Raw genomic sequence first — 22262 nt, 5'->3', positions numbered from 1 at the left:
CTGCAGTGCGCCGGGACAGACGACAGGGAGCGCTGGGGCTGCAGTGCGCCGGGACAGACGGCAGGGGGCGCTGTATAGAGTAAGTATCAAATATCAACTATCTATAAGAAGGGATTAAAAGCTCTATGTCACGTGCAGCAGTAGAAAATTTCAGGCTCCCAGGGAATAAATAGTTTTCTTTAAATCATTTTCGTTTTGGAGTTTGTTTTTTACTCCCAGGTATCCTGACAGTTTCTACTGCTGCTGTTTTATTCTAAAGCTAGAAAGATAAACCAAGATCAGAAATACAAGAAAGGGAAAGGGATAGGAAAGGAAAGGAAAGGAAGCAGGAGAGCAAGAGGGAAGGGAAGGGTTGAAAACCAGAGTGAAAAAAGAAAAAAGAGTTGGAGGGAAAAAGAGAGGGCATTCGGGAGGAGCGGTGCTGCCTCGGGTCCTTCCCCGCCCTGGGGCGAAGGAGCCGTTTGATGCCCGGGAGGGAGTGCAGCTCCCGGTGGCGCGGGAGGGCGCCGTGGCTGTCAGCCCGAGACTACAAGTCCCGGCAGGCCGTGCTGCCGGCGCGGCGTGTGACGCAACGGCTGACGCGGCCCGTGAGTGGCTGGCGTGCCAGGCGGCCGCGCGGGGCTGTGCGCGGGCAGCTGGCGGCGCCTCTCCCGCGCGGGACGGCGACGCTGGAGGGGCGAAGGCTCCGTGTGGGCGCCCGCGTGGAGCTGAGGAGCGCGGAAGGAGCGTCCGCCCGGTTCGTCGGCCTCACTCAGCGGTGCCGGGGGCGGGGGCGCTGCCGCCCGCCGATGGCGGAGGGCGAGGCGGTGCTTTGCTGCCGCGGGCCGGGAGCTGCGGGAGCCGCCGCGGGCGAGCGGCGCCGGGCGCTGCCGCGGTCCCGGTGGGGCGGCCGCCCTCGGGCTGGCGGAGGCGCCGGAGGAGCCCCCGAGCCGCAGCCGTCTCCCTCGGGCTGCTGCCGGTGCTGCGGGCGGAGGCGGCTCCGCCGCGTGTCGGGCGTTGCGAGCAGGGAGCGCTGCGACATCGGCGGCGTGACGGGGCTGCTGCCCGCGTTAGTGCTCGTGGCTCTTTGCGCCGTGGAAACGGACGGAGCGGCGCTGAGCGGTAAAGCCCGAGATGGCCGGGAGAATGCCCAGCGCGGGGAGCCGGCGGGCTGTACCCTTCGGATGGCCCAGGTGCGAGCTGCAAACTCATCGCCGCTTCCGCCCCTGCCCTCCCGAGCCCCAGGGAAAATGCTTTCCAGCATTGTCGAGCTTCTGAAAGACAAAACTTGTGATTTGACACTAGCATCCAGAAAAGGTTTCTGTCTAGATTAGCAAATGCCTAAATTGTTCTTGGTTACATCCCATGACCGGTTTTAGGCAGTGACTTTATACTGCTTTTAGGATGTTCTTGTACAATGGTGAGAAAAGTGGCAGGTCTGATAGTGGTTTCACTTTTTTCTACTTCACGTTCCATAAGATTCTTTTATCCAAGCACTTGTTTTAAAATTCTACTGTAGGCGTTTATGGTTCACTTTTTTTTTCTTTGCAGCACCCGTGACTTTTTTTTTGCTCTAAATCGGGAGTAAATATAGCTGAGTAAAATCACCTTGGTTTTCTTCCTTCTTTTATTAACTGAATTGTTTTTATTAAAAATCCTATTTGAATATGTAGAAAAAGTGGGGATGTCCTGTAATATATTCTAGCTTTTCTTGTTTCCAGGGTACCCAGAAAATATGTCTCCCTTAGAGTCCCACAGAAACGTTCTCAGTGCGATCTCTATCAAGGTATGTATTTCCAAGTAAGTGATCCCTTTAGATATTTGCCTGTGAATTACCTTTTCCTGTAATTGAGAGCTTGCGTTCTGTGGGTTTTATGATAAAGCTGTAAAACATGTAAAAATGGTTTTGCAAGTCTTAATCGTTGAAGGCAGCAAGAAGTGGATTTAGAGCCTGTTCTTGAGCAGACAAAGGGAAAAAGTGTGACTTTGATGCTGAACTTGTCATTTTTCATTGGACTTGTCTGGAATGATTTAAGAATAGAGAGAGCTAGAAAAAGAGAGAAATAGAATTGGTTCTTGAGCCCTCCTCAAATGCTCACCATGATGCAGCGTAGAGCCGAAGGGAAGGGTGATGGAACAGAGCTCTGTGCTTTAGAAGGAAATAAATTTAAACCTGACCTCCACACAGAGTCTCACTAACTTCTGTTGTTTTAAAATACCAAATACGTTTAGGAAGTGTTGGAAGTTAGTATTTTGGGAAAGAAATGGCAGTTCCACAGAACATTCCATGGAACAGAGGCTCTGGGAACAATTCGTGTTGTAACTGCTGTCACTTCAATCAGTTGGTGGCTCAGCCTTGCAACGTGCACTTGGCCTTCTATAAAGCACTGTTTTGTTTGCCTTTCAGTGCTGTGAGTCTTGATAAATTGGAGAAGAGCCCAAGAGAAATTTTTCATCCCTTGATATAAAAGGTAGGAAGTGACTTGTTTTGGTTTGGTTCTTTTTCTTTATTATTTTCTGGAAATAAAAGTAATTAAGTATAGGTACTACTGGTTTGTTTCTTCCAGTAGCAGGTGATAATAATAGTAGTAGTACTAGTAAAAATAATAATAGACATAATAATAATAGTAATGTAATACTACTTACACTGTCTTTATCCATTGGTCTGGCCATTTCAAATCAAAACTTCTAAACACAAATCAAGCCATCATCCTTGTAGAATCTTTCACAGCAGTGGGCTAAAGATCCTGGTTTTGTTGACAGGATTTATTGGTTCTGGAAGAACAAGAGGGAAGTAGAAGCCTAACTACTTCTAGCTCACAGAGCCGTCCAGTGAACAGAGCTTTGTGTTTTGATGGGCTTGTGATGACTTTGAAATCAATTGCTCCTTACAGTAAAAAAAAAATTCATGTTTTTTTGAACGTGACAGCAGAAATACTTTTAGGCACCAACTGAATAATAATAGATCACCAATTTAAGTAAAAAATTCATGCTATACTATCAAAATTTAAAGGTAAATTATTATGTATTAGGTGATGGTATAAAGTGTATGTTCTCATGTGTAATGCAAAGATACATACGTACCTGAAAGTCCTTAGAGGAAACAAATTTTTATGTCTGCTGTTTGACTGTTTATCATACGATATTTGGTTTTCTTTCCCAGGGATGGGTGAATTTTAACTTTGGAGTCCTCTCTGCTAAGGATGCTCAGCTTACAGGTGATGAAATGTTCAGTAATGGTGAGTTTTTCACCTTCTCTTTAATTGCTGTGCTGATCTGAATAAGAAAAAAACAAAAGCAAGAGAAAAAAGAAGGATGGTTTATTATTTTTGATGCTGTTTTGTTTGTTTCCTCAGTATTTGCTGCAGCTCTGCGAACCCAAGCTTTGGGTTCCTTCTGTCCCACTGGGAGTTGCCCAATTTGGTTGCATCTGGTGAAATTCCCCCTGAGACCTTACAGAACTAGCTCAAACTGCGTGAGAGCCATTTGCAGTTCTCTCCAGACACCTGGAGAATGGGCGACGTTTCTGAGGATCCGGCGAGCGCGCTTCTGTCAAAACTCAGTCTGTGAAATTCCTGGGGAAAACCCTTCTGTGTCCTGAAGGGCTCAAACTCTGGTGAGGATGCAGTTATCAGGTGCTCACCTGGATGGTTCCAGCTCCCAAAGGTAACACTTGTACTCTTGCCCTGTAGTTTACATCTATTGTATTTTTGTTATTTTGCAAGATTTTTTGTCTTTGCAAAATATTGTGCATTTCACTCTTTGGAACCTCTCAGATGGTTCTTTGGTGCAGCACCACCCCATGGGACACTTGGCTGCTGTCCTGAAGGGGTTGGTCGCTGGAATTGTAAATCCTGGAGAGTTTATATGTCTTCTGTCCCCAGGCAGGTATCGTGGTTTGTTTCCTTTTGTTCTGTTGGTTAGGCGCTGCTTCTCGTTGCAAGTATGAATTTCAAACTGCCCTGTTCTTACTTTAACTGTTTTCCTGGTTCTCTCCGCACGGCAGGGAAAGGCTCTCGTCTCCTTGTCGTCGGGCTCGGTGCTGTCTAAGAAGATGCAGAGACTAAAAAATCCTAAGAAGCAAAATACGACTGCAGGGAAAAGAAGCTGGAGAGAACAGGAGGTGATATTGTTATCCTTACCCTGTATTAGAAACATCCGCTGTGCTTTGATGCTGGCAGCTGCCAGGGGCTTGTTAGCTCTTTGTAGGCAGGTGTAGGTGTTCACTTGTAGGTTTTTTCTCTGGACAAGTCAATTCAAACTTTGCTAAGCTTATATTTGCAGATTACTCTGTAGCACAGTCCAGCATGACATTTTTGAATGTTGTAAAAATCCCATGTTACTTGGAAATTGCTAATGAAGAGAAGCTTTAGGGGAAAATAAGATTTCAGGGTTGGAAGATGTGAGAAGAATTTTGTGGGGATGTTAGACTGAAGTAAAGCACACTTGAAGCTGGACTGGCACGCTGGCAGGTCCCCTATTAAACAGTAGTGCTGAGATTAGCCTGGGGGTTGCCCGTTGTTTCTGTAGAAATCAGTGTTTGCTGGTCTTCAGAGGTAAGCTGCTTTGAAAAGCTGGAAGGTGCAGCGTGCTGACAAGCCCCGTGCTTTGGATTAAAAGTAGATTTCGGAAGGGTCCTAAGCTTTTGTCTTTTCCTAGAAGTCGATGTAATCCTGTCGAGGGGTTTTTAATATAAATCTGTGTTGCCACGTCATCCATCAGAGCCCTGTTGTACTAATCATCATACAGATACAAAAGAGAAAATCAGACCCTGTCCCAACCACTCGGAGCCCAGAAGACGATTTCCTCGGGCTGCCATTTGCGTGCCATCGGTACTCACCACGAATTGACCCCTGTGGCTGTGACACAGCACCGGGACGCTGACGGAAGGAGGCTGGTGGCAGAGCCTGGAGGTCCCTGTCCCACGGGGAGGGAGAGGACGAGGCAGCGTCGCCTGCAGGGAGGGTCTCGTCCCCAGAGAGCAGCCGGCGACTCCATCCCTGCCCGGGGCTCCGGGTGCACCCTCGGGGAGGACGCCTGCCCTCAGGTTTCCCCCTGGGCACCCGGGGAGGGAACCAGGTCCATCCGTGTGGCAGCTGCAGGGCCTGCGGGCTCTGGGGCTCTGCAGCCGTGTGCCTTGTCACAGGGTGGCAGGGATGTGGCACTGCCCGGCCGCGCCGCTGGCCTCGGATCCTTGCTGCTTTCCTCCTGATCCCACATGGATGTACCAGCAGTCTTCTGTCTTTTCTTTAAAAGTGTCCTTGGGAGACTTCAAAGAGAGGGTAATCAGTGATGTCAAAGCCGACATATTTGACCCGTTGGCACTCCGGAGAAAAGACAAAAAGCTGCTTTGCATCCTTGTGCCTGCAAGTCATGAAGGGGCTGGGCGAGGTCACTGAGGCTCTGAGATGGAGGTGAGTTTGCATTCCAGTTTATTGGAACGGAGGCTCATCAGAAGTTTCCTCGGCTATCCAAGGCACAGAGCCCCGGAGCCGAGCGAGCCTGAGCTGCTGCGTGCTTGCTGTGAGCTTTGGGGTGAGCGGGCATCGTTGCAGGCCTGGGATGGATTGAAATGCGCTGAGGAAAGCAGAGGCAGGGAGGGAGGGAAATGCTCTGTTAACTTGTGCCAATTCTTCTGTCAGACTCATCACGGCGGGACAGCGTGAGGACTGAAAGTGTAAGAAGATGTGGAGGGAAACAGAGAACCTGACAGGAGCATCGGACGCACGAGTGCACGAATTTTGCTTTTTGCTTGGATGTAAACTCAGGAGTTGAAAGGAATTTGGGAGTGAGAAGGGACATTTTAGAAGGAGAAGGAAAAAAAGAAGTTGTTGTTGTTGCAGTCCTGGCAAAAGCTTTTGTTCTAGCTAATAAAAGAAGTTAGTTTAAAAAACAAAAAGGAAAAAATGTAGTGTTTTTTTTTACTTCACTATGATATTCATTGGTGGTATATGGTGTGTTGTTTTATTTCTTGGTATTATTAACTCTGTGTAAATTGTTTTCTGAGTGAAGCTGTCTTTCTGGATTGGTTGGTTTGTATTTGAGGCAGGATTAATTTCAATAGGATTCTTTCATAGATTTCTGATGGGTATTACTGGGATTTTGGTTTTGTTTGTTGTATGCATAAACATAGAGCTTTGGTAGGGCCAGCTGGGCTGCTGGAGTTTTGGGTGTGAATTTATTAGATGGCTTTTGTTAGATGCAGTTTTTACTTTTTGAAATGTTTTTCAATGTAGTGGTCTTAAGGTGGTTTTTAAGAATTCCTTGTATTGTTTTCTGTTGTTTGTAGTTGGTGTATGATAAGGGATGTGGTGTGACTTCTTGAACGCTATGGTTTTAGTGTTCCTAAGTTGTGATTTCTTTCTGGTTCGATAGTTTTTTTTGTTTTTATTTTTTGGGACAGGGGCATTTATATGGTGGGTTTTTATAGGCAATACGTTTTTTAATTTAGGCAGTGATATTTTTTAGTATTTTAATAGTTTAGATTTTTTATTTTCATGGTTTTAATTATTTTTTTTAATTTTTTCAAATAACTTGTATAGATGATAGGTTGTTATTTGTGCATGAGCATAAAGGTAGAGCTTTGGGGACTTTTTTTAGTAATGTTCAGGGTCAGTTGTACAGTTTTGAGTCTCGTGAGTTGGTTTGATTTAATTTTTAATGGGTGTTTGTTTTTATTAGCAGTTGTGTCATTTTCAAGGTGTATTTGAGTTTTTTTGGGGTTTTTGAGATACTGGTTTAGGAGGAAGTTTATGATGAGCATGTGCAGAGGTTTTGGGCTACTTTATAGTGGGATTTAAAGTTGATTTACAGTTAGGTTTATTTGAGTTTTTATTGGGGTTCAGTGACGTTGTGGGATGTTTGTTCCGTTAGTGATAGAAACAGGTTTTGTTTTGATGTGCTGCGACGGGACGGGCGTGTGCTGCGTGCCGGCGCTGACAAAGGTACGGTATCGTTGTGGCTCCGGTGTGTCGGGTTAGTGAACTTGTATGGTTTAATATAGAGATGAAAATAGCAATAAATATGAATTTAAAAATAAATCTAAAATTAGAGTGGTAAACATAAATATAGATAACAGATACATACATAACACTATAATACATGGTATATAATTGGAACATATTATCATATCGGTAAATGATAGTCTATTTTTTATATATATATATATATATATATACAAAGATATATAAATATAGATTGTAAAAATAAAAATATTTAAATAGAGTAAAAGTAAATTGGGGGTTTTATTAGGTTATAGGCTGGGGTTTTTAAATAAATGATAGAAATAAAATATAAATTCAGATATACAAATATATATAGAAATACAAATATCTATACATATTTAATTTAAATAAATATAAGTAAAAAAATATATATAATACAGAAAATATATATCTATGATTCTATTAGAAGGTATTCTCTCTAATATATATAATATCTATGAATAAAATAAATAAAAATATCCATATAAATATCATTCTAATTTTGAAAAATAAATTTACTTCCTAAATTTTAAATCTGGTTCAAATAAAGGGGTGTCGTTGGTTTTTATTTGGTTAGAGGCAGGAGTTTTATTTTAAATAATATAAGTAATATAGAAATGTGGATCTGAAGATAGAAATATATAATAAATATATAAAGAGAAATTGCTAAAGCATGAATATAAATGTATATATAAATATATGTAATATGAAGAGTTGTAGTACAGAATATAAATAACATTATACGGGAATATAAATATAAAAATCTGTAAATATAGTTTAAAAGAAAGGGAATGTTTTGGCTTTTATTGAAGTAGAGGCAGGGGTTTGATTTTGAATATTATAAGTGTTAGAGAAGTAAAAATCTTGACGCAGAAATATTTAATCAATGTATAAAAATATATAAATAACTACTCGCATCAGATGTAGTATAGAATGTAAATTTATTTATAACTTGACATTGGTAAAGATAAATGTATAAGTAAGCAATAGACATTAATATACATTATTATAAATAGAAATACGAATATAAAAATCAGACATAAGGATAAAACCTATTTAAATATTTTTTAAAAGAAAGGGTTGGGGTCTTTTTTATTATTGGGTTAGAGGCAGGGTTTTCATTTTAAATAATATGAATGTAGATATTATTGTTACATATTTCTTAATATTGAGATATTAAATCGAGATAGAAATATATATATAAACACAAAATATAAGTAAATATAAATAATAGGAAGAGATGTAATGGAGAATACAAATAAGAGTATACATTAGTATACATTTTAAATGTAAAAGTGAATATCAACCTGGAAAATTGAATTTTAAAAAATATTTAAATACAGTTGAGAAGACTGAGGTTCTTTTTGGCTTTAATGTGGGTAGAGGCAGGGTTTTTATTTTAAATAATGTAAGTGTTACAGATGTAAAAATCCTAACACAGAAAGATATAATAAATATATAAAGATATGAGTAAAAGTATATAAAAATATAAGTAATAGGAACACATGTAACATAGAATATAAATTTATAAATAAATCGCTAAATATGAATGCAAAATCGATCATACATCAGTAAACATTTTAAATATAAATTTGAATTTATTTTTTTTTTAATTTAAATACAGTTGAAATGAAAGGGGTTTTTTTTTGCCATGTATGGGGTAGAGGTAGGGGTTTTATTTTGAGTACTGTGAGTGTTACAGAAGTAAAAATCCTAACAGAAATATATACTTACTATGTAAAAATATGTATAAAAATATAACAATAAATTTAAGTTTTAGGGATATATGCAATATGGAATAGAAATGTATTCATAAAAACAAATGTATAAATGGACAGTTTACATCAATATACCTTATTAAATAGAAATGTGAATATGAATATGAAAAAAAATTTTTTAAAAAGATTTAATTTTTTTTTTTTAAAGAAATTGTTGGGGTTTTGTTTTGTTTTATCCTATTAGACTAGAGGCAGAAGTTTTTTTTTCCTCTTCCCGGTTGTTTTGGGGCATTTATTTCAGAGCAGTTTTCGGCGGGGGTCGCCCCTGTTGTTTTTTGCCGCCTTCGCTGCCCGCAGCCCCGAGGCGCGCTGCGCCCCCGGCTGGGGCGGGCGGCAGTGCTGCCGCCTTGTGGGCGGAGCGCGGTACTGCAGCCCTGCGCCGAGAGGCCGCCACCTTGGGAGTGGCGCGTGGCGGATGTCGCGGACTTTCAATTGACCTTCTCAACAGGGCGGCGAAAAGGGCGGGGAAGTGGAGGACCGGGGTGGGTGTCAGTGGACTGCCTGCATGGAATACCGACCCCGGCGCGGCCCCGGTGGTATTTTCTGTGGCGTTTCAAGTGTACCCGACACATGCTGTGGTCTCAGCGGCGCCGCGGGCGGGCGTATTTCGGCGGGTTTGTGACAGGCATGTGGGTTAAACGCCTCGCTGTGCCGGGGTCCTGTCACGTCCGCCTTCCCGCCCTGAGGGAGCCGAGCCGGGGCGAATAGTTCCGAAGAGCCGAAGAGCCGAGTGTAGGCGAACACAGCCGACTTGAGACGAAGAGCCGAGTGTAGGCGAACGCAGCCGACTTGAGACGAAGAGCCGAGTGTAGCCGAACGCAGCCGACTTGAGACGAAGAGCCGATGATAGCCGAGTGTAGCCGACATTGGCCGCATTTAGACAAAGAGCCGAATATGACCGACTTTAGCCCAACCGGGCCGAGTTCAGCCGAAGAGCCGGAAAAGCCGAATTTAGACGAAAAGCCGAACCGAAACGATTTTAGACCTAAGCCGAACCAAGCCTAATTTAGCCGAGTTTATTTAAACAGAACCGAACGACGCCGCAGCGCTCTGCCCGCAGTGCGCCGGTGCAGACGGCAGGGGGCGCTGTATAAAGTGAGTATCAAATATCAACTATCTATAAGAAGGAATAAAAAGCTCTGTGTCACGTGCAGCAGTAGAAAATTTCAGGCTCCCAGGGAATAAATAGTTTTCTTTCAATCATTTTCGTTTTGGAGTTTTTTTACTCCCAGGTAGCCTGAAAGTTACTACTGCTGCTTTTTTATTCTAAAGCTAGAAAGGAAAACCAAGATTAGAAATACAGGGAAAGAAAGGAAGAAAAAGAAAAAAAGATAATAAGGAAAGGAACTGAAAGGAAGAAAGAAGGAAGGACAGGCAGGGAGGAAGGAAGGAAGACATAAAAAAAAAAAAAAAAAAACCAACAAAAAACAAACCCACAGAAAAAAAACTCGAGATGGGCGAGAAAACCGCCCCCCCCCCCAAAAAAAAACCCCAAGATGGGCAAGAAAAATCCCAGAAATACCACAGGAAAAAAAAAATAGGAAAAAAAAAACCAAAACCAAAAACAAACAAAAAACCCCAAACAACAACAACAACAAGATGGGCAAGAAAAAAACGCAGAAGAAAACCCCAAGATGGGCAAGAAAAAGCCCAGAATAGAACCCCAAGATGGGCGAGAAAAATCCCAGAAAAAAAAACGGAAAAAAACCCTAAGAAAAACCCAGAAAAAAAACAACAGAAAAGAACCCAAAATGGGCAAGAAAAATCCCTGAAAACAGACCAGGGAAAAACCCCAAGATGGGCAAGAAATAAAATCAGAACAAAAAACCAAGATGGGGAAGAAAAAATCCAAGAAAAAAAAAAAAAAGAAACAAAAGAAAATGGCAAAGAAAAATCCAGAAAAACAGAAAAAAAAACCAAGGGGGCAAGATAAAACCAGAAAAAAACACCAAGATGGGCAAGAAGAAACGAAGAAAAAACCCCAACAAATGCCAGAAAAAAATCAAGGAAAAAGGGAGTAAAAGCCCCAAGAAACAAGGCAAGAAAGAGAGGCAATAAAGGCCACAAAAACTCAAGAAAAAAAAAAAAAAAACAAAAACAAGAAATGCCAGAAAAAGGTACGAAAATGGTTCTGCCAGGTGCAATCAAGGTGAGCGGGTTCAGATTCAGGTCCAGGAGATGAACAAGTGTCAGATTAGCTTGGGGCACTGCTGTGCAATGCAGCTGTGACAGGATTTATGTTTAAATATACTTTAAATACATTGGGGATTGTTTGGCTTTTATTGGGGTATAGGCTGGAGATTTAATAAAAAATATAGAAATAGAAATCCAAATATATCGTATATATGTCGATATCAATAAATATTTAATATATATAAATATAAGTAAAAGAAATATATTGTGTCAAAAGAATATATCTATTATTCTATAAAAAGGTATTCTCTCCAATATATATAATATCTACAAATATAACAAATGAAAATTACAAATCTAGATGTGAATAGAATTATGACAAAATTATTTTTAAAATTTTAAATGTGTTTTAAATAAAGGGGTGTCTTTGCTTTTTATTTCGTTTTATTTTAAATAATATAAGTACTATAGAAATGTAAATCGACATACAGAAATATATAATAAATATATAGAGATAAAAAGATATAATGCCAAACTATGAATAGAAATAGAAATCTATGTAAGTAACATGAAGAGATGCAATATATAATACAATGCTTATTATACAGTAATATAAATTCTAAATATAAATGCGAATATAAATATGAAAAATATATGATGGGGGCTCGGAGCAGCCCAGGTGTGAGTGCGAGGATGATGGGGGCTCGGAGCAGCCCAGGTGTGAGTGCGAGGATGAGGAGGGGCCGGCTCCTGCCGGGGCCAGGCTGCTTTAGGGGGAGGCTTTGCCTCGGCTCCCTTTTGCACGGAGCTGCTCAGTGGAGGGGTTTATGGGGCGCTGCCGGCGCTGTCTCGTGGAAGGGCTGCGGGAGCTTCTCACAGGGTCGGGGGGACACCTGGATCCGCGCCTGGATCCGCGGAGCATCGCTTAAAGGAGGCGCCGAGGGACGAATCTTTGTGCCGGGGAGCAGCAGCCGAACAGGTGAGCCCGTGTGGGTTTGGAGCGGGGAATTTTCTCCTTCCCCTTTGCAATTTCATCTTGCCGGTCCCTCCCCGGATCCCCAGGAACAAAAATGGAGCTTATGAAGACAAAAGGGATTAAGGAGAAGGAAGCAGCTCCTCTTCTCTTTTTGTCTGCGTTTGAACTGAGGGGATCCCTCTTGACTTGTGGTTTTAAGGGTGTTGATTGCGGGAAAAGCTGCCTTTTCCAGGCTGTTAGGGGTATCCCTGGGGTGACAGGGAATCCCTGCGTTCTATTCTAAGGGGAATGGGGAAAGTATTCTTGTGGTATTCTGGGTTTGATTTGAAGGCAGCCACCACATTTTCATCACCCTCGGGTTTAAATGGAGGGGCCAGCCCTTGTGTCCCTCCTTTTGAAGGGTTTGAATGGAGGTCGAAATCGCCCTTTGCCATCAGTCGAAGGCTTTCATTTGAGGAGCGCCCCTTCTTTTCTGCTGTCGTAGGGGGTGAAATTGGAGGGGAGAACACATTTCTTTGCCCTTGTTGGAGTGAGGTGCGCCCCGCCTGCGGCGTCGGTTTCGGGGTTGCGTTGCGGGGAGCCGCAGCTCCGGCAGCGTTTGCAGGGCTGCAATGGGGCTGTGCCGCTGCATCGGAGGGCGCTCGTCGTGCCCGCGGCCCGGCCCGGAACGTTCCCGCTCGGGAGCGCTGCCGGCACGGCCCGGGCGGCTGCCGGGGCGCACGGGGGATTCGGCGCGGCCGGGCCGGCCGAGGGCGGCGGTGGCGGAGCCGCGCCGGTGCGAGCCGAGGGGAGCCGGGCCGGGCCGGCCGAGGGCGGCGGAGGCGGCGCGGGCGCTGCTGCGCCGGCCCGGGCGGTGCCGGCCGCTCCGTCCGCTCCGGGCGCGGGGCCGGGGCGCCGCCGGGAGCGCCGGGCCCGGTGCCGGCCCCGCCGGGCAGGGGCAGCGGGCGGGGCTCCCCGGGACGGCGCCGGCCCCGCGTGCCGGAGCAGCCGCCGCAGGAGCCGCTTCCCTGCCGGGAGCCGCGCTCCGTCCGGGGCCGGCAGCGAGCGCGGGGTTCGGCCGCTCAAAGCTCGGCGGTGCCGCGGCTCGGAGGCGCTTTGGAGGCGTTGATTGCGTGGCTGGGTTCGGTTTGCAGCGGGCGTACGCTAAGGGATGCGGTGTTCTTCCCGAGCGGCACGGTTCTCGGTGCCGGTAGGGCTGGTAAAGGTTTGTTTTGGATTGGGTTTTGTAGTCGGATTTTTTTTTTTTTTCCTGGGTATTATGTTTAGAAGGGCGCGCAATGGTTTTTACGGGTCGTAGCGCGAAGCAGCGGTTCGCATTTTAATTCTGTTGCGGCGGCTTTTATTAGCGTGAGTGTGTAGTGTTTGTTTTGGGGGGCTTGGGGGAGCGTCGTGTCGTTCGTAGCCGCGGGTTTTTAATCTCGGTAATTGCATGTGTGTTTATCGTCTTCCAGGGCTTTTATGTGTTTGGTTTGTTCGATTGTAGTGTATGTTTTATGGTTACGGGTAATTTGGGGGACATGGTTTATGGTTACGTATGTCTTTAGTCTTTGTGTTTGTCTCTAGGTGGTATTTTTATTTTGATCGCTTGAGGCACTATGGGTTTATTCAGTTGGGAGTGATTTTTTTGTTGCAGATTTAAGTTTATCTGTTTTTTGGTATTATTCTTGTTGTTGGTTTCTTTATTTTCTTTTGTTGTTGTTGTTGTCTTTTAATGTATTTGAGTATTGTTTATCAGGTTTTTTTTGGGGAACATGGATATTTATATGGTGGGTTTTTAAAGTATTTCTTTATTTGGGTAGTTAATTTCTTAGTTTTTAGTGGTTGAGATGTTTTTCCATTTTGTTAATTAGTTCAGGTTTTAACGTTATTTTTACAGAGGATTGTTTATTCTTTGAGTTAGTGTAGAGGTAGAATTTTGGAGAATTTTGGGGTTTTTTTTGTTTTTTTTTTAGTAACGTTGAGGATGAGTGGCACTGTCTTGAGTTTAGTAGATTGGTTTGACTTTTTTTAAGTACTTTTTGTAATTTGCTGTGTGTGTTTCTATAGGATTTTCTTTTATTTTGGTTCCATTTTTCTGTCGTGATGAGAATTGTTATTGTAAAGAGTGTTCTTTGTTTTTTCGCTGACACTTGTTTGGCTGTTGGAGATTCCTTGATGTTTTTGGAAGATATTGGTGGGAATTTGGTGCTGTTTGTTCTGTCATTTCATTTAGGAATTGGATTTTAAATATACAATTATGACTCTAACTCTATTGAAACAAAAGAAATAGATGTGTAGCAATGGGAATGAGCCAATTTTATTTTTATATATTCGATCAATTTTTAAAATTTAACATGTAACTTAAGTCATTATATGTTTCAATAAGTTATTCTAATTATAGTAGAGTATTGTGTCTGTTTATAGATATATGAATTGAGAATATAAATGTAAATACGACCCAAACAAAAATACAAATATATAAATGTATTGCAACTATATGCAGATATATAAAAAATTTAATAATAAATTGTAAATGTAAAATAACATAAATTGATACATTATATAATACAAGTAATACTGTATATATCTTATTAAAAATATTATAGGAAATGGATATAAAATAGATATAAATATGGATGTGATCTATCTATCTATCTATATCTATCATTTGTTGTATATTATGATAAATATAAATATTAAAAAAATTTAGGTAGTTTAAAATAATGAATGGTTTTGCTTTTTCTATGCCAAAGCAGGGGTTTTAGTATAAAAATTACAAATACAAATAATATAAAGGTAGAAATATAAGTATAGAAATATATAGTAAACACATTAAAGATTTATATAAAAATTAGAAATATAAGGAAAAAAGAAGTTGTAGCAGTAGATATGGTAAATAATTTAAAAAATAATTCCCGTATAGTTTTGAATAAGGTGCATATTATATATAGTTATTAATGTAATGCATCAATATAAACTATAAATATGAATTTGAATATAGTCATGCAAGCTATAACTATAAAAATATTTCAATATAGTGTAAAAGAAAGGGTTTTTTGTATGTATTGAGTTAGAAAGGGATTTTAATTTTAAATAATAAAAGTGTTATAGAAATAGAATTTAAAAAATATAAATATAGAATCAATACATAAAGATATTTATAAAACCACAAAAGATAAATAAATATTATTAGTAGGAATAGACATAATATAGTATAAGGAATAGACATAATATAGTGTATAAATGACATACTGCGTCCATGTCCACTATAAATATGCATGTGAATATAAATACGAAAAATAGAAATATCAAATGTATTTAAATCTAATTTAAAACAACGGGGCTTGTTTGGGTCATGTCGGGTAAGCGGCGGGTTTTTGGCATTTATTTCCGAGCAGTTTTTGTCGGGGGTCGCCCCTGTTGTTTTTTGCCGCCTTCGCTGCCCGCAGCCCCGAGGCGCGCTGCGGCCCCGGCTGGGGCGGGCGGCAGTGCTGCCGCCTTGTGGGCAGAGCGCGGTACTGCAGCCCTGCGCCGAGAGGCCGCCACGTTGGGAGTGGCGAGTCGCGGGTGTCGCGGACTTTTGGTTGACCTTCTCGAGATGGGGGCAGAAATGGCGCGTAAATTGAAGGCCCCAGTCCGTCTTCAGGGCTGCCTGCGTGTAAGACCGAAGCCGGCGCGGCCCCAGTGGGATTTTCTGTGGCGTTTTAGCTGTACCCGACACGCGCTGTGGTCTCAGCGGCGCCGCGGGCGAGCGTATTTCGGCGGGTTTGTGACAGGCATGTGGGTAAACGGGTCTCTGTGCCGGGGTCCTGTCACGGCCGCTTTCCCGCCCTGAGGGAGCCGAGCCGGGGCGAATAGTTCCGAAGAGCCGAAGAGCCGAGTGTGGCCGGAAAGAGCCGAGTTTCACCGAAGAGTCGAGTGTGGCCGGAAAGAGCCGACTTTCCCCGAAGAGCCGAGTGTGGCCGAAAAGAGCCGAGTTTCCCCGAGGAGCGCAGTGGAGCCGGAAACAGCCGAGTTTCACCGAAGAGCCGAGTGTGGCCAAAACAGCCGAGTTTACACCAAGAGCCGATGATAGCCGAGTGTAGCCGACACTGGCCGCTTTTAGACAATGTGCCGAATATGACCGAGTTTAGCCCAATCGTGCCGAGTTCGGCCGAAGAGCCGAACTGAAACGAGTTTAGACCAAGAGCCGAACCAAGCCGAATTCAGCCGAGTTTCATTCAACAGAACCGAACGCCGCCGCAGCGCTGTGCCTGCAGTGCGCCTGTGCAGACGGCAGGAGGCGCTGTGCCTGCAGTGCGCCGGGACAGACGACAGGGAGCGCTGGGGCTGCAGTGCGCCGGGACAGACGGCAGGGGGCGCTGTATAGAGTAAGTATCAAATATCAACTATCTATAAGAAGGGATTAAAAGCTCTATGTCACGTGCAGCAGTAGAAAATTTCAGGCTCCCAGGGAATAAATAGTTTTCTTTAAATCATTTTCGTTTTGGAGTTTGTTTTTTACTCCCAGGTATCCTGACAGTTTCTACTGCTGCTGTTTTATTCTAAAGCTAGAAAGATAAACCAAGATCAGAAATACAAGAAAGGGAAAGGGATAGGAAAGGAAAGGAAAGGAAGCAGGAGAGCAAGAGGGAAGGGAAGGGTTGAAAACCAGAGTGAAAAAAGAAAAAAGAGTTGGAGGGAAAAAGAGTGGGCATTCGGGAGGAGCGGTGCTGCCTCGGGTCCTTCCCCGCCCTGGGGCGAAGGAGCCGTTTGATGCCCGGGAGGGAGTGCAGCTCCCGGTGGCGCGGGAGGGCGCCGTGGCTGTCAGCCCGAGACTACAAGTCCCGGCAGGCCGTGCTGCCGGCGCGGCGTGTGACGCAACGGCTGACGCGGCCCGTGAGTGGCTGGCGTGCCAGGCGGCCGCGCGGGGCTGTGCGCGGGCAGCTGGCGGCGCCTCTCCCGCGCGGGACGGCGACGCTGGAGGGGCGAAGGCTCCGTGTGGGCGCCCGCGTGGAGCTGAGGAGCGCGGAAGGAGCGTCCGCCCGGTTCGTCGGCCTCACTCAGCGGTGCCGGGGGCGGGGGCGCTGCCGCCCGCCGATGGCGGAGGGCGAGGCGGTGCTTTGCTGCCGCGGGCCGGGAGCTGCGGGAGCCGCCGCGGGCGAGCGGCGCCGGGCGCTGCCGCGGTCCCGGTGGGGCGGCCGCCCTCGGGCTGGCGGAGGCGCCGGAGGAGCCCCCGAGCCGCAGCCGTCTCCCTCGGGCTGCTGCCGGTGCTGCGGGCGGAGGCGGCTCCGCCGCGTGTCGGGCGTTGCGAGCAGGGAGCGCTGCGACATCGGCGGCGTGACGGGGCTGCTGCCCGCGTTAGTGCTCGTGGCTCTTTGCGCCGTGGAAACGGACGGAGCGGCGCTGAGCGGTAAAGCCCGAGATGGCCGGGAGAATGCCCAGCGCGGGGAGCCGGCGGGCTGTACCCTTCGGATGGCCCAGGTGCGAGCTGCAAACTCATCGCCGCTTCCGCCCCTGCCCTCCCGAGCCCCAGGGAAAATGCTTTCCAGCATTGTCGAGCTTCTGAAAGACAAAACTTGTGATTTGACACTAGCATCCAGAAAAGGTTTCTGTCTAGATTAGCAAATGCCTAAATTGTTCTTGGTTACATCCCATGACCGGTTTTAGGCAGTGACTTTATACTGCTTTTAGGATGTTCTTGTACAATGGTGAGAAAAGTGGCAGGTCTGATAGTGGTTTCACTTTTTTCTACTTCACGTTCCATAAGATTCTTTTATCCAAGCACTTGTTTTAAAATTCTACTGTAGGCGTTTATGGTTCACTTTTTTTTTCTTTGCAGCACCCGTGACTTTTTTTTTGCTCTAAATCGGGAGTAAATATAGCTGAGTAAAATCACCTTGGTTTTCTTCCTTCTTTTATTAACTGAATTGTTTTTATTAAAAATCCTATTTGAATATGTAGAAAAAGTGGGGATGTCCTGTAATATATTCTAGCTTTTCTTGTTTCCAGGGTACCCAGAAAATATGTCTCCCTTAGAGTCCCACAGAAACGTTCTCAGTGCGATCTCTATCAAGGTATGTATTTCCAAGTAAGTGATCCCTTTAGATATTTGCCTGTGAATTACCTTTTCCTGTAATTGAGAGCTTGCGTTCTGTGGGTTTTATGATAAAGCTGTAAAACATGTAAAAATGGTTTTGCAAGTCTTAATCGTTGAAGGCAGCAAGAAGTGGATTTAGAGCCTGTTCTTGAGCAGACAAAGGGAAAAAGTGTGACTTTGATGCTGAACTTGTCATTTTTCATTGGACTTGTCTGGAATGATTTAAGAATAGAGAGAGCTAGAAAAAGAGAGAAATAGAATTGGTTCTTGAGCCCTCCTCAAATGCTCACCGTGATGCAGCGTAGAGCCGAAGGGAAGGGTGATGGAACAGAGCTCTGTGCTTTAGAAGGAAATAAATTTAAACCTGACCTCCACACAGAGTCTCACTAACTTCTGTTGTTTTAAAATACCAAATACGTTTAGGAAGTGTTGGAAGTTAGTATTTTGGGAAAGAAATGGCAGTTCCACAGAACATTCCATGGAACAGAGGCTCTGGGAACGATTCGTGTTGTAACTGCTGTCACTGCAATCAGTTGGTGGCTCAGCCTTGCAACGTGCACTTGGCCTTCTATAAAGCACTGTTTTGTTTGCCTTTCAGTGCTGTGAGTCTTGATAAATTGGAGAAGAGCCCAAGAGAAATTTTTCATCCCTTGATATAAAAGGTAGGAAGTGACTTGTTTTGGTTTGGTTCTTTTTCTTTATTATTTTCTGGAAATAAAAGTAATTAAGTATAGGTACTACTGGTTTGTTTCTTCCAGTAGCAGGTGATAATAATAGTAGTAGTACTAGTAAAAATAATAATAGACATAATAATAATAGTAATGTAATACTACTTACACTGTCTTTATCCATTGGTCTGGCCATTTCAAATCAAAACTTCTAAACACAAATCAAGCCATCATCCTTGTAGAATCTTTCACAGCAGTGGGCTAAAGATCCTGGTTTTGTTGACAGGATTTATTGGTTCTGGAAGAACAAGAGGGAAGTAGAAGCCTAACTACTTCTAGCTCACAGAGCCGTCCAGTGAACAGAGCTTTGTGTTTTGATGGGCTTGTGATGACTTTGAAATCAATTGCTCCTTACAGTAAAAAAAAATTCATGTTTTTTTGAACGTGACAGCAGAAATACTTTTAGGCACCAACTGAATAATAATAGATCACCAATTTAAGTAAAAAATTCATGCTATACTATCAAAATTTAAAGGTAAATTATTATGTATTAGGTGATGGTATAAAGTGTATGTTCTCATGTGTAATGCAAAGATACATACGTACCTGAAAGTCCTTAGAGGAAACAAATTTTTATGTCTGCTGTTTGACTGTTTATCATACGATATTTGGTTTTCTTTCCCAGGGATGGGTGAATTTTAACTTTGGAGTCCTCTCTGCTAAGGATGCTCAGCTTACAGGTGATGAAATGTTCAGTAATGGTGAGTTTTTCACCTTCTCTTTAATTGCTGTGCTGATCTGAATAAGAAAAAAACAAAAGCAAGAGAAAAAAGAAGGATGGTTTATTATTTTTGATGCTGTTTTGTTTGTTTCCTCAGTATTTGCTGCAGCTCTGCGAACCCAAGCTTTGGGTTCCTTCTGTCCCACTGGGAGTTGCCCAATTTGGTTGCATCTGGTGAAATTCCCCCTGAGACCTTACAGAACTAGCTCAAACTGCGTGAGAGCCATTTGCAGTTCTCTCCAGACACCTGGAGAATGGGCGACGTTTCTGAGGATCCGGCGAGCGCGCTTCTATCCAAACTCAGTCTGTGAAATTCCTGGGGAAAACCCTTCTGTGTCCTGAAGGGCTCAAACTCTGGTGAGGATGCAGTTATCAGGTGCTCACCTGGATGGTTCCAGCTCCCAAAGGTAACACTTGTACTCTTGCCCTGTAGTTTACATCTATTGTATTTTTGTTATTTTGCAAGATTTTTTGTCTTTGCAAAATATTGTGCATTTCACTCTTTGGAACCTCTCAGATGGTTCTTTGGTGCAGCACCACCCCATGGGACACTTGGCTGCTGTCCTGAAGGGGTTGGTCGCTGGAATTGTAAATCCTGGAGAGTTTATATGTCTTCTGTCCCCAGGCAGGTATCGTGGTTTGTTTCCTTTTGTTCTGTTGGTTAGGCGCTGCTTCTCGTTGCAAGTATGAATTTCAAACTGCCCTGTTCTTACTTTAACTGTTTTCCTGGTTCTCTCCGCACGGCAGGGAAAGGCTCTCGTCTCCTTGCCTCGGGCTTGGTGCTGTCCAAGAAGATGCAGAGACTAAAAAAATCCTAAGAAGCAAAATACGACTGCAGGGAAAAGAAGCTGGAGAGAACAGGAGGTGATATTGTTATCCTTACCCTGTATTAGAAACATCCGCTGTGCTTTGATGCTGGCAGCTGCCAGGGGCTTGTTAGCTCTTTGTAGGCAGGTGTAGGTGTTCACTTGTAGGTTTTTTCTCTGGACAAGTCAATTCAAACTTTGCTAAGCTTATATTTGCAGATTACTCTGTAGCACAGTCCAGCATGACATTTTTGAATGTTGTAAAAATCCCATGTTACTTGGAAATTGCTAATGAAGAGAAGCTTTAGGGGAAAATAAGATTTCAGGGTTGGAAGATGTGAGAAGAATTTTGTGGGGATGTTAGACTGAAGTAAAGCACACTTGAAGCTGGACTGGCACGCTGGCAGGTCCCCTATTAAACAGTAGTGCTGAGATTAGCCTGGGGGTTGCCCGTTGTTTCTGTAGAAATCAGTGTTTGCTGGTCTTCAGAGGTAAGCTGCTTTGAAAAGCTGGAAGGTGCAGCGTGCTGACAAGCCCCGTGCTTTGGATTAAAAGTAGATTTCGGAAGGGTCCTAAGCTTTTGTCTTTTCCTAGAAGTCGATGTAATCCTGTCGAGGGGTTTTTAATATAAATCTGTGTTGCCACGTCATCCATCAGAGCCCTGTTGTACTAATCATCATACAGATACAAAAGAGAAAATCAGACCCTGTCCCAACCACTCGGAGCCCAGAAGACGATTTCCTCGGGCTGCCATTTGCGTGCCATCGGTACTCACCACGAATTGACCCCTGTGGCTGTGACACAGCACCGGGACGCTGACGGAAGGAGGCTGGTGGCAGAGCCTGGAGGTCCCTGTCCCACGGGGAGGGAGAGGACGAGGCAGCGTCGCCTGCAGGGAGGGTCTCGTCCCCAGAGAGCAGCCGGCGACTCCATCCCTGCCCGGGGCTCCGGGTGCACCCTCGGGGAGGACGCCTGCCCTCAGGTTTCCCCCTGGGCACCCGGGGAGGGAACCAGGTCCATCCGTGTGGCAGCTGCAGGGCCTGCGGGCTCTGGGGCTCTGCAGCCGTGTGCCTTGTCACAGGGTGGCAGGGACGTGGCACTGCCCGGCCGCGCCGCTGGCCTCGGATCCTTGCTGCTTTCCTCCTGATCCCACATGGATGTACCAGCAGTCTTCTGTCTTTTCTTTAAAAGTGTCCTTGGGAGACTTCAAAGAGAGGGTAATCAGTGATGTCAAAGCCGACATATTTGACCCGTTGGCACTCCGGAGAAAAGACAAAAAGCTGCTTTGCATCCTTGTGCCTGCAAGTCATGAAGGGGCTGGGCGAGGTCACTGAGGCTCTGAGATGGAGGTGAGTTTGCATTCCAGTTTATTGGAACGGAGGCTCATCAGAAGTTTCCTCGGCTATCCAAGGCACAGAGCCCCGGAGCCGAGCGAGCCTGAGCTGCTGCGTGCTTGCTGTGAGCTTTGGGGTGAGCGTGCATCGTTGCAGGCCTGGGATGGATTGAAATGCGCTGAGGAAAGCAGAGGCAGGGAGGGAGGGAAATGCTCTGTTAACTTGTGCCAATTCTTCTGTCAGACTCATCACGGCGGGACAGCGTGAGGACTGAAAGTGTAAGAAGATGTGGAGGGAAACAGAGAACCTGACAGGAGCATCGGACGCACGAGTGCACGAATTTTGCTTTTTGCTTGGATGTAAACTCAGGAGTTGAAAGGAATTTGGGAGTGAGAAGGGACATTTTAGAAGGAGAAGGAAAAAAAGAAGTTGTTGTTGTTGCAGTCCTGGCAAAAGCTTTTGTTCTAGCTAATAAAAGAAGTTAGTTTAAAAAACAAAAAGGAAAAAATGTAGTGTTTTTTTTTACTTCACTATGATATTCATTGGTGGTATATGGTGTGTTGTTTTATTTCTTGGTATTATTAACTCTGTGTAAATTGTTTTCTGAGTGAAGCTGTCTTTCTGGATTGGTTGGTTTGTATTTGAGGCAGGATTAATTTCAATAGGATTCTTTCATAGATTTCTGATGGGTATTACTGGGATTTTGGTTTTGTTTGTTGTATGCATAAACATAGAGCTTTGGTAGGGCCAGCTGGGCTGCTGGAGT

The 22262-nt window shown here is 44.4% G+C and overlaps 2 long non-coding RNA genes across 2 annotated transcripts; both read left to right on the top strand.

Moving 5' to 3' along the window:
- Positions 1 to 989: 989 nt before the first annotated feature.
- Positions 990 to 3738, top strand: LOC132071417 (uncharacterized). The gene is made up of 5 exons (XR_009418106.1): positions 990 to 1172; positions 1701 to 1765; positions 2387 to 2450; positions 3143 to 3218; positions 3336 to 3738. It is a non-coding gene; the product is annotated as an uncharacterized LOC132071417 (long non-coding RNA).
- Positions 3739 to 17108: 13370 nt separating this feature from the next.
- Positions 17109 to 19670, top strand: LOC132071849 (uncharacterized). The gene is made up of 5 exons (XR_009418214.1): positions 17109 to 17291; positions 17820 to 17884; positions 18506 to 18569; positions 19261 to 19336; positions 19454 to 19670. It is a non-coding gene; the product is annotated as an uncharacterized LOC132071849 (long non-coding RNA).
- Positions 19671 to 22262: the final 2592 nt, after the last annotated feature.

The sequence above is a fragment of the Ammospiza nelsoni genome, chromosome 3 (genome assembly GCF_027579445.1).
Source record: "Ammospiza nelsoni isolate bAmmNel1 chromosome 3, bAmmNel1.pri, whole genome shotgun sequence".
NCBI classification, from domain to species: domain Eukaryota; kingdom Metazoa; phylum Chordata; class Aves; order Passeriformes; family Passerellidae; genus Ammospiza; species Ammospiza nelsoni.
This window is presented reverse-complemented; position numbering and strand designations above follow the sequence as displayed.